The sequence below is a fragment of the Lissotriton vulgaris genome, chromosome 4_1 (genome assembly GCF_964263255.1).
Source record: "Lissotriton vulgaris chromosome 4_1, aLisVul1.2, whole genome shotgun sequence".
Lineage (NCBI taxonomy): Eukaryota > Metazoa > Chordata > Amphibia > Caudata > Salamandridae > Lissotriton > Lissotriton vulgaris.
This window is the reverse complement of record NC_141691.1, coordinates 101,033,871-101,046,206: the sequence shown is the minus strand read 5'-3', so window position 1 is coordinate 101,046,206 and position 12,336 is coordinate 101,033,871. Positions and strand designations below refer to the sequence as shown.

At 45.5% G+C, this 12,336-nt stretch overlaps 1 long non-coding RNA gene across 1 annotated transcript in view; it reads left to right on the top strand.

Annotated features, from left to right (window-relative positions):
• LOC147718430 (uncharacterized) overlaps positions 1 to 9,741 on the top strand; it is a 29,878-nt gene extending 20,137 nt beyond the window's left edge. Inside the window, exon 3 of the long non-coding RNA XR_015309976.1 lies at positions 9,362 to 9,741. This is a non-coding gene — a long non-coding RNA (uncharacterized LOC147718430). The remainder of the gene's footprint in view (positions 1 to 9,361) is intronic.
• Positions 9,742 to 12,336: the final 2,595 nt, after the last annotated feature.

Sequence of the window (12,336 nt, the reverse complement as noted above, 5' to 3'; positions counted from 1 at the left end):
AAATATGCACTTCAATCAATACACTAAAGATATAGAAATGTGTGTGTGTAAATATATATAATATATGTATATGCATGTGTATGTGCACATAAACATATCTATCTACATCTATATAAATGCACACACACACATATATATATATATATATATATATATATATATAGATATAGATATTACCTACTGATGATCACCAATAGGTAGTTATAGATAATACCATGTTTCTATAGGAAAAGCATTTTTTGATTTGCCTATACCTTTGGTGCTGCTTGATGAAAACTTCATGAAGTTTTCCAAAGAAAGTGTCAAATTAGATCTTGGAGTGCATGGAAAGTTTTGGGGTGATCTGTCAAGTGGGGCTGAGTAAATGGGGGGTAAAACAAAGTATGTTTTCCCATGTTAATTTTCCTAGACTCTTTCAAAACACCTGCAGCCCGGACCAATAGACAGGAGTACACCAAATTTGTCAGAAAGCTAGATTTTGTTCCACAGATTGTTCTTTTTGTTATTTGGTGTAAATCCATTCCGTCTGTGTGTGGTTCAGTGAGTGGTGGTATGGGTATGTGAGTGGGTGTATGAATGGCTTTGTTGGACTGTGAGTGGGTGAATGAGTGGTGCTATGGGTCTGTGAGTGCCTGTATAGGTCTGTGATTTTGTTCCACAGATTGTGCTTTTTGTTATTTGGTGTAAATCCATTCAGTAGTTGTTGAGAAATGTAAGGAAATCAAAATGTGTAAATCTGTGGCCATCAAGTATTTGTGATTATTTTGTGGCGAATCTCGAATATGCATGCCTACAGGAAAGATGTAAAGGGCTGGCCGCAATCTGAGGAGAAAGTTACGGCTGCCTTTGTAGTTTGTCGGCAAAGACCTGCGGGCTGCAGTGAAATCGGAGAAGCTGGCATAAGGGGCCTGGTTGGATGTACCCTGACCCCATAGGTGGGATATAGGGTTGTTTCTGGGACAGAGTATGGGTACAGAACAATGAAGAAAATGTTTTTCTGTGCCACACATGATATACGTGAATATGCCAAGACACTCAGCATGGCCCCTCATGTAACATCATTACCAATTAGTGAATATCGACAAAAAAACAGAATAGCCCCATTTGTACACTCACTGACATACTAATGCTCTTACTCACAGACCCACTGAAGCACTCATTGGTAAAGCTACTCAGACACTCATGCACCCAATCAGAGTCCACCAAAGATACTCACACACCCACTCAGAGACCCACTGCAATAACTTGCAGGTCTAATCAGACACCAATGCAACCACTCACAGACCCACTCAGATACTCATGCACCCACTTGGACAGTCATGCACCCATTCAAAGACCTACTCGTGGACTACTCATACTCATGCACATACTCACTGATCCACACAGGCACTCATACACCTACTCAGACCCATAGTGCCACTCAACCCCACTCACAGACCTACACAGGCACTCACAGACCCATAGCACCACTCACTCACCCACTCACAGTCCAACACAGCCATTCATACACCCACTCACATACCCATACCACCACTCACAGAACCACACACAGACCCATAAAGGCACATGTACATATTCTCACAGACCCACACAGGCTTACGCACACCCAGTTCCAGACCCATTGCACCACTCACACACCCACTCACAGACACACAGGCACTCACACACCTACTCACACACCCACTCACTGACCCATAATGCCACTCACAGACTCAGTCACATACCCACACAGGCACTCACACACCCACACAGAGACCCACACAGGCACACAAAGACCCAGACAGTCACTAACACATCCACACACAGACCCCAGCAGCCACTCACACGCCCATTCACAGACCCATATAGCCACTCACATACCCACTCACGGACCCATGCATCAACTCAGACATTCATTTTCAAAGTGTACAGGTTATAATTGGGAAAAGTAGAAATTCACTGGAAAAAAACAAAGATTACAAGGACATTATAGTTAGGAAATAGAATTTAAAAAAACTTAGAAATGCACTGCAAAAATCTAAGGTTACAGGGAAGTTCTATTTAGCCTCAGATATCCCTTGTACAAAACCATAGAAATTCACCAGTGATAGTGACCTGTGCTAACTATAACTTAATTCCCCGCAGTGTACTGCTTATACCCTCACACATTATATCACTCATGACATGGCAATGTGATGGCATCCCAAATGAAATCACTAATGACAGAACCACTCGCACACACACTCACACCCCCAAAGAATGCCTCATACACCCTCTTCCCACTCCCACACATCTACTCACATACCCATTCAGAGACCCATACAAGCACACACACACCCACTCACTGATCCATAGAGCCACTCACACATCCACAAAGATCCACTCACGTACTCACTCACAGATACAACCACTCATATATACAGTCATACAGACCAAGACACACCCACCATAGAACTCAACACACACCTATGCACTCACTCATACAGTCACTCATACAGCCAATCACCCATACAGTTACTCACACACCCACTAACTTACTCATGCATATACTAACCCATGTACTCACTTGCCTATAGAGTTACTGACACAAGCACAAACTCACCCATACAGCAGTCACTCTCGCATTTACTCATTCACCCATCTAGTCACTCACCCACCCACTTACTCGCCCATACAACACTAATGCACCCACCCACTCACCCTACAGTCAGTCAAATGCCCCACTCACAGCCTCTCACATACCACTCACTCACCCATACATCGCTGACACACCCATTCACTCATCCACACAGTAACTCACTCACCTATACAGCCACTCGCATAGACACTCACGCCAATACAGCCATTCACTCACCCATACAACCACTCGTACACCCATAGAGCCAATCACACACCTACTCACACATGGATACACACAGTGGCATAGCCACCCACATAATGAGTGCTTCAAATAGTATCACTCTTTTGTAGTACACAAAGTATACTCAGTTATCTTTTGTAGTATCTTAGTATATAGCTTTAACACTCTGAAAATTTTAGAAACACTCACAATCATTGCATGATTTCATCAGTGATGCCAATTGAGAAGACATGAGTGAGGACATCCGTGATGTCACTGACCATGTCATTAGTGATGTAATATGTGAGGTGTAGGAAGCTGGCTTCTATATAGTGCACTAACATGAAGTACATTGTGGAGAGAGTCCAGTGAGACTCAGATTGTTATACAGATGCAAAAGTAGATAATACTAATGCGAGTAGTTAGGCTTATCAGAGGGTAGTGCTAAGCATTTTTTGTTCTCCCAGAGGCAATAAATGATACATACACTCAACAATAAATCCAAGACCAATTTTAAAAATAGCACCAATTTTTATAGAATTTATCAGAACAAGAACTTCTTTCTTTAGTAAGTACTTTTCAAGATATTAATTTTTTAGGTTTGCAAAATAAATTACTTGGTGCACAATTGCGCACCATTGAATTCAATTGGAAAAAATAGAAAATTGCATATAAAATCATCCAGTTGCATTTCGAGGATCACCCTTAAAATGTAGGTAAGTTGCAAGGCTAGACACAATGTTCCACCAGCAGACTCTCTGAAGCGTCCCAGATTCGGCCGGTAGAAGGGTGCTGAGGTTTTTGGCAGCTGGTGCTTTTCAAAGAAGGGGGCCACCTGAAAACACAATGCAAAAGTGGACTTAAAGGTACGTCTGTGGGTTCCACTCGAGGAAGCAGGTCGCAAGGGCCTCAAAACCATGGGAGCACAGCTGGTTAATCAGTAGCTAGGCCAGGCCGGCTGGGTGCAGAGCAGATAGGGTAGCTGGGCGGCATGCCTGGACAGGCAGGCTGTTATGGTTATTGCAGCATAGCTGGGCCACTCACAAAGTGGGTCTCAGAGTTCTCAACGTCCCTTGGAGGGTGCTTGCTTTCTGGGTGTTGAAGTCTGGAATGGACTCTTTGTGTCAGTGTAGGTCGCAAGGGATCTGGTACCCTGGTTATTGGTGCAGCACGGCTCTGGTAGGTCCTGGTATCTCCAATCTTGGTGGGGAGACAGACCTGACCCTCTGGAACTGATGTACCTATTTTTGCTTGGATACTCTTTCTGAGTCACCACGGAGCAGCAAGGCAGTCAACCGGACTTTATGGGTTCACTGCCTGCAGTCTGCAGTCTGCAGTGGAATAGTTCCTCAATCCACTGCAGTGGTCTGTTGATTGGCATATGGCGGAGGGTGATCCAGGGTTCTTGGAGTCCTCATAGCAGTAGGATGAGACAGCACACCTCGATTGTCGATTGTTGAGATTGTTGAAAGCAGCAGGCAGAGTTTTGCACCAAAATTGTACAGCAGGTCGTCTCTGAATATATCTTGTTTATGTTCATTGAATCTACAGTTCAGGGTCTACGGATGCTGCCTAAATACTAACTTTAGGGGTGTTAAAAGGGTTGACAAGTAATAGGAAATGGGCTACCTAAATTTAGGATGAAACAATGCTTATTGCTTGGTGGCTGATTTTTCAAAACATAATTTCCGCTCCCAGCATGCAGGAGCTTTAAAAATGCTCAGTAATGAGGGTAAAAGGGTCCAGAGTCCTCTTCCTATGGATTCAAATTCATCAGTGATGAGGCGGGTGTTCACTCCAACAGTGTTTGGACCCAATGTTCAGGATAAGGTAGGAGTGTTTCCCATGAAATAATGAGTCAAGGTCATATCAGTTGGTGGGTGATTTCCATTCTATTATTAGAAGGTAGATGTTTTAGTATGCAATGTGGTTAAAGAACAGCAACACATGTTTCACCCCTTCAGGCTGATAAGCCTGGGGCTTTCTCAAGGCTTTGAAACAAACAGATTAGTCTCTTCACGTGCTCAGTTAGTATTAAGTTACATTTCTGTAAGCATCTTATTGTTCGGGTTAAATCCCCCCTCCGAGTGTCATTGCAGTTTACCACTAGGTTGATAATAGTTAGGCCTGTTTTTCTATAGAAAGAAAATTTTTTGGTTTGCAGATACCTTTGGCACTGTTTGACAAATGTTCATAAAACTTTCCTAAACAAATGTTCATCCACCTCAGCTCCTTTCTGGAAAGTTTCAAGACGATCCGTCAAGCATGGGCTGAGAAAAAAAAGAGGATCTCAAAAAACAAACTCACCGTGCATTTTCCATAGACATCTTTAGAAAAGCCTACAGCAAATACTGTGGAACGGAAATACACTAATTTAGGCGGGAAGCTAGATCTTTGTCCGCAGATTGTGCTTTTTGTGATTTGGTGTAAATTTATTCAGTAGTTGTTGAGAAATTTATGATAAAAAAGAATTGTCTATTTGGCAGTTGGGTCCACAAGTGTCTCGGGAGACTCTTGCAGAAGCACCAGTTTAAATATAGAGCATTCTGTTTGGCCCTAAGGAAAATTTAGAATCATGTTTTGTATTAATGCATCAGTCCATTTGCTGTACGACTTTTAAAGACCTTTGCTGCCTGACAGTGGGTTGTGCCTGGGCGGGGCTTGTGGAGTTCTGCTACACGGAACTCTGTGAAATGCTGAAGAAACTCCGCTGTGCTCCATGGAGCTCTGAAAGCGGTGGAGTCATGTAAGTCATACTGCTCACGCTGATTTGTAGTGCTGGCCGCTTGTCCCACACTGTAAAATCAGTGCAAACTGTACAATGTGCAGCACAAGAGAGTACTTCTTATTTCTTCCCCTCAAGCAGCTGTCCTACTCAGGCGGCAGATTCCTCAAAACGAGCAGCAGATTTCTCAAAACAAGGGGTAGTGACTTGACGAGGCAGCCCATGTTGAGAAATATCTCTCTGAGGTGGCCTAGCGTGTGATTTCCCTTGCTTGTGCTCACCAACTTAACGTTGGAGAGCCGCGCAAGAGGAAAAACTCCACTATGTGCAGTTCACTAAACACCACTCTCTGTGTGGAGAGTGGAGTGGCCGAAACTTTGCAAACTCGACGAGTGAAACAACATTTTACACCTAGGCCTAGTTATGCCCCCCTCCATGTTATAAATGGCTTAATATCACTGCATCAGTCCATTAGCTGTGTGACTTTTGGAGTTCTTTGCTACTTGTCAGGGGATTGCAGGCTTGATCTTCTGCAGCCTGCAAAATGTAGGTTAATATTGTGAAAAAAATCAGTGAATGAAATGAAAAATACATTTATTTAGCATATGGCTACCCTAGGGTATCCCAGCACTGATAGCAGAAAGCAGCAGAGAAACGACCAACTAGGGAAATAGCCAGGTTTTTAACAACCTACGTAAGGCACTGTGATTGGATTCCTTGCGCATTTGGAGAGGGAGGGTGTCCTATAACTTAAAGGCATTGTAGGAGAACAGACGACCCCCTCTTCTTGCTTTCCATATCCTAGGAATAGCTGCAAAATGTAAATCATCTGAGCGAAGGAGTCTGTTAACACGGTAGGTACAGACAATCAAATGATTAATAAGAGGGCCCTTTCCTGTTAAGGATTTGTGTACTATGCACATAGCCTTGAAATAAAATCTGTCTCTGATAGGTAGCCAGTGGAGAAGTTTCAAGGCAGGTTTTGCCGATTGGTGTTTCGGGTTATCCAAAAGGATACTGGCTGCCCAGTTTTGTACTGTCTGGAGTTTTGCAAATGTGGTGCAAGGGGCCCCAAGATAAAGGGCATTCCTATAGTTCAGACGTGATAAAATAGGTAAAACCAAAGGGGATGATAGACAGAGTGTTGAACATTGCAAGCACTCATCCCCAGTCAACTGATCTGGGTTTAATCCATCACCATTCTTTAGCTCACTCCGCCACCCCAGTTCAGACATGGTCATATGCAAATCAGTCTGACCCTGTGCCTCATAGGAAGAGTCCAGCCCGAACTGCCAAGCCATGTCTTGCCTGGACCAGAAACAAGGATCCTGGGACCGGTTTATGGCTAATCAGTTGTCATCAGCCAGACTAGCTTGTATCCAGTGGCAAAGTGAGCAAGGGACCCACGTCTGGGCATACCCTGCCAACTTAAGGGCGAACAAAGCAAACCCAAAGGGGATGATGGACGGAGGGTTGAACATTGCAAGCACTCACCCCCAGTCAACTGAACTGGGTTTAATCCATCATCATTCTGTAGCTCACTCCGCCACCCCAGTTCAGACATGGCCATATGCAAACCAGTCTGACCCTGTGCCTCATGGGAACAGTCAGGCTGTACTTTTCCCATGAGGCACATGGTAAAGGCTGATTTGCAGATGGCTGGGTTCAAACTGGAATGGCATGGTAAGCAAAAGAAACGATGGATTTAGACCCAGATCGCTGTACTGGGGTGAATGTATGACATTATTTTTCATTCTGTCCATCAACTGTTGTTTTTGCATTTGTCATCCCGAGTGGGACGGTTATGCCCAGACGTGGGTCCTGTGCTCTCCATGCCACTGGAATCAAGCTATCCTGGCTGAAGAGGGATGAAACCCCGAAACCAGTCCTAGATTGCTTGTTTCCAGTCCATGGAGGACCTGGTTTGGCAGTTCGGGCTGGACTACTCCCATGCGGCACTAAGGTCCAAGAGGATGATGACAGTAGTGCCTCCTGCATCTAAGACTCTTCTAGACTCTTCAACTACGGATAGTAGTGTGGTTTTGGTTCCTTGCACTGGACGGAAGCCGGTCTGTGATGGGTGGAGGAGATTCGGGTTTCTGAAAAAGTACACAACACCGAGTTGACATATTTTTCAGCTATTTTACCGATCCCTGGGAGGAGTGAAATAGGACGATAATTGACCAGGGAGTCAGGATCGAGGTTAGGTTTTTTTAAAAGTGCCTTCACAACTGTTTTATTCCTATAATCAGGGACCACTACAGTGGTAAGAGAGTCATTGATCAGATTCAGTATAGATGGGGAGATGGTTGTGGCTACTTCTTTCAGGATGTGAAGCAGTGCTGGGTCGCTGGGCGAGCCACTCTTTACCTTCGAGGAGATGCTTTCTAACGCCTCATAATTCATCAGGGGAATTACCGCAAGATGAAAGTCTAGGCTAAAGAGACTGGGATCCCCTGTTTGAATGTCAATCGATAAAAAAGACATATAGATGTCTTGTATTTTATTAGAGAAGAAATCTGCTAATTTATTACAATGGGAGCCTGATATGTCCGAGGCCACAGTGGGTGGGGGAACTCTGAGCAAGGTTTCTGATATGCAAAAATTCTCACTTGCGGAGTTGCCGGCAAAGCATATTTTTTCTTTGTAATATGCCATTTGAGTAGATTTAGGACCATATGTATCAAGCCATTTTTCATTCGCAAACGCTGCGAATCGCAAAAAACAGCGTTTGCGAATGAAAAATCGCAATTTCTAATTAATGAAGCAAAATCGCATCGCAATTTGAGAATTCGCAAAAATAGTGATTTCTTAATTTGCGAGCCTCAGAATGCTGCAAATTCACTTGCGAATACTATATTTGTGAATTCTTAATTTCCGAAAATCACAAACGAGAAATTGCACATTAAGAAATCGCAGGGGAATGTATGAAAAATTTGCAATTAGCGAATTAACAACGTTCGCAATTTTGAGAATCGCAATTAACACCAAGTAGGAGCAGGTGGTAACCAGGTGCAAACTATTAACGGAGTCCCACAATGCAACAGACTTTTCACCACAGTGGCTGGGCTGAACGTGATAGCCAGGAGGCTGCGACTCAGAGCTGCTGCACAGAGGAGAGGATATACCTTGCGCGCATTACCCTGTTCCATCACACTGTGGAGGACATCCATATACACTACAGGCTGGATGAGGAGAGCATCCTTAATTTAATAGAGGAACTCAAACCCATTCTTGAACACCTCACATGCAGGACACAGTCCATCCCCACCCACATCCAGGTACTGTGCTCACTGCACCGCTTGGCATCAGGCAGCTTCCAGGGGGGGATAGCCTCAGTAGGAGGGGTGTCACAGAGTGCATTATCGCGTTTTTCCCACGCATTCCTTGATGCCATGGTACAGAGGATGCAACACCACATTCACTTCCCAAACACCCCACAGGCACTAGACCAGACCAATCAGGGGTTCTATCAAATCGCACAATTTCCCCACGTCATAGGATGCATAGATGGGACACATGTTGCCATATCCCCTCCCTCCCACAATGAGTATGTGTTCATGAATCGCAAGTCATACCATTCCCTGAATATACAAGTGGTGTGTGATGCCAAGCACATTACCACTGACATCGTAGCTAAATACCCAGGCAACACACACGACTCGTTCATCTTTCGCCATAGTGGGATCCACCGTCGACTCACTAATGGGGAGTTTGGAGAGGGCTACCTTCTAGGTAATTGCATAAGAAACAGTGACACAACAGTAAAGCACAGCAGTGGCAGGACAGTGAGTAACCTATTTTCCCTTACCTCACAGGCGACAGTGCGCATGCAGTCCGGGACTTCATATTGACCTAATACCTGAATCCTGCAAACGCAAGGGAGCGGAGGTACAACAGTGCACACATTGCCACCTGCAGTACCATTGAACGGACCTTTGGCATCCTCAAGAGCCATTTCAGATGCCTGCATAAGAGAGGAGGAGCCCCGCAATACAGCCCTGAGACCTGCTGCAAGATGGTAGTTGTGTGTGCCATGCTGCATAACATTGCCACAAGGAAAGGCACCCCAGTGGAGCTCAGCAAATCAGACATATCAGATGAGGAGGGGCCAGCTCCAGGACACAGGCCAGCCGGTGTGATTGGAGCAGCAGCTGGGCGACAGAGGCGAGATGACATTACACAGAACAATTTCTAGGTGAGAAATGATGACACAATGCTATGTATTCAGGATTAACTGTGTTTAATATCCTTAAAATCAGGAATCATACCACATCACACAGCCTGTGTTGCACACAATGTGTATAGTGTAATCACGCACATGTTCCATTCACAGTGCTTTTAAAAAAATAGTCACTGATCCGTGCACTAGGTTGATCTACCCATTGGCATTTGTAAGTCCTGGCACCTCAACGGCGGCGCTGACGTCCCATTGCCCTGCGTGCACATTCTCCCCATAATTGGCTCCTGCAGCCCTGTCATGTCGCTCACTACGGCGCCGTTCCTGTTGGGGGGGGTGGGGTGAGGCTGCTGCGGCTTGACTGTGCATCCTCCTCTAGGGAACTGAGGACTCCTGTTTCAGCTGTGGCAACTGCGTACGGCTGATCTACAGCGCATGTCACCTGTAGTAAACCCCTGGCCATGTCCTGACGGCTGTGAGCTACCTCCCGCTGCATGCTAATGCTGCGCCTGGTCTGGATTGAGGTGGCTGAGGCCAGTTGGTTTACAGCCCTTGTGAAGAGTTCAAGGCGTGTGTGGAGGCGCTGAGTTTCACCGCGCCTAGCAGCACGGTCCGCACGTATCTCCCCACAGAGTGCCTCCAGGCCACTCATAATGCCCCTGAAGCCCATCCTAAGCTGTTTTTGCATTTGACATACTCCTCTCCCCTGCAGGAGCTGTGCCTGAAGCATGTTTCCCTCGAGGTCGAGGAACACTGACTCCTCTCCTTCCACAGATTTATCTGGGGATGGACGGACCCTGCGCCTAGATGGAATGACAGGTGTGGGACTTTGTACAGCTCGTGGTCTTGATTGTGGCATAGACTGTCCCTGTAAGCATTGGTCTCTTCATCTGTGTCACCCAGTTCATCTTCCAGAGATTGGCAATGGAGCCACTGCAATATGCCGGGGGCGTTTAGGTGATATGACTGGGCTGCCCTCAACATCATCCTCCTCCACTTGCCCTCGTCCTGCAATGCTGTGGGACTCTTCCTCCCCTCCACGCCTCTGGCCCTGTCTTTCCTGTGGTGCTGTGGACGTTAATGCACACATTAAATTACTGTCCAGTCTTGCATTGGTAATGCAATAAATTACACTTTTTGCTTTATTGCATGGGGACTGACTGTCTGTACAATGACTTTACTCATACACACATAATGCTTGAGACTAGCTGGGATTAACTGTTCCACTGTTTGCTTCATGTGACTACGTCTCCCATAATGCATTGCTGTGGTTGTGTGTGTGCCAGCACTGTTTTAGGATTTGGGATGTGTCCCTGGGTCTCTCATGGGGATGGGGGTGGGGTAGGGCAGTAACAGGGGTGTGATGGCATACTTCTTACCTTGTCTTGGTCCTGTTGGGTCGGAGCTGTCTAGCTCAGCCACGCCGCTCACACTCTCCAGTTGTAAGGTAGCCTCCACCAGTTCCTCCATTGGTGTTGACGCAGGGGCAGTGGATGTCCCTCCACCTGTCTCTTTTGCCTCCTGCAGCCTGGCAGCAACCCTTTCCTTCGAACGCTGGGGCATATCGTACCAGCGTTTCCGCAAATCCTCGACGATTCGGTGGGTCACTCCGATGGAGTTCACTTTTTCTTGAATCTCCACCCATATCCTCCTTTTCCTGGTCTCTGGCACTCTGAGTGATTTTTTTGCCAAACAACAGCTCGTGACTGTGCATCAATTCCTGAATGAGCACCTCCTGCTCCCTTTCAGAATACTTCTGCTTCCTCTTTCTCTGGCTTTCACTCTGCTGCTCCTGTGTTGCCATTTCTCCACTCTCTGTAGCACTGCACTGCTGCCTCAGCCCTCCTTCCAGCCTCTCACTCTGATTCTGGAATTCAGGTGCAGCATGGGTAGTCACACTTCCTGCTTGTGATGTCATCAAGCTGCACCTGAGTTTCAGTTCCCGTTTTTGCGATTCCTCAATTGCGAATTCGCAAAAAAATCGCAGTTAAGGAATCGCAAATCGGGTATTCGCATTAAATTCTGCAAATTTTAAGAAATCGCTAAATGTTAGCGATATTTTATATACATACCGATTTACGATTCTCAAATAGCGATTCGCTATAAATCGCTATTTGGAAATCGCAAATTAGGTTTTTGATATTTATGGCCCTTAATTTCCATTTCATATAGCTTAATGGCATCCCGATTTTCTAATTTCTTACTAGGAAAGAAGTCCTTCCTCCAGGTTCTCTCTATTTTCTTTCAAGTTTGCTTCAATGCCCGAAGCTTTGGGGAATGCCATGGCCTTCTATTAATTCCCGATTTTATCTGGATAGGTTTCCTAAGGAGGACTTGGTCTAAGTTACCTTCTATCCATGTGTTGAAGTTTTCATTAGCAATTATCGCACCTGGATCAGAGACTGGCTTAGATTTTTTAAATTCTGCAATCCAAAGTCTATCGAAAGTTTGGGCCAAGGACAAGCCTTTTTGATAGTCGACTTGATGGGAGGCATGGCAGAATTAGGGGACCAAGTGAATTGAATAAGAAAATGGGCAGACCAAGCTACTGGGATGGGTATTCTTCCTTCCAAGTCCTCCAGATTAGAGAAAATGGGGTCTGATAGGTGTCCT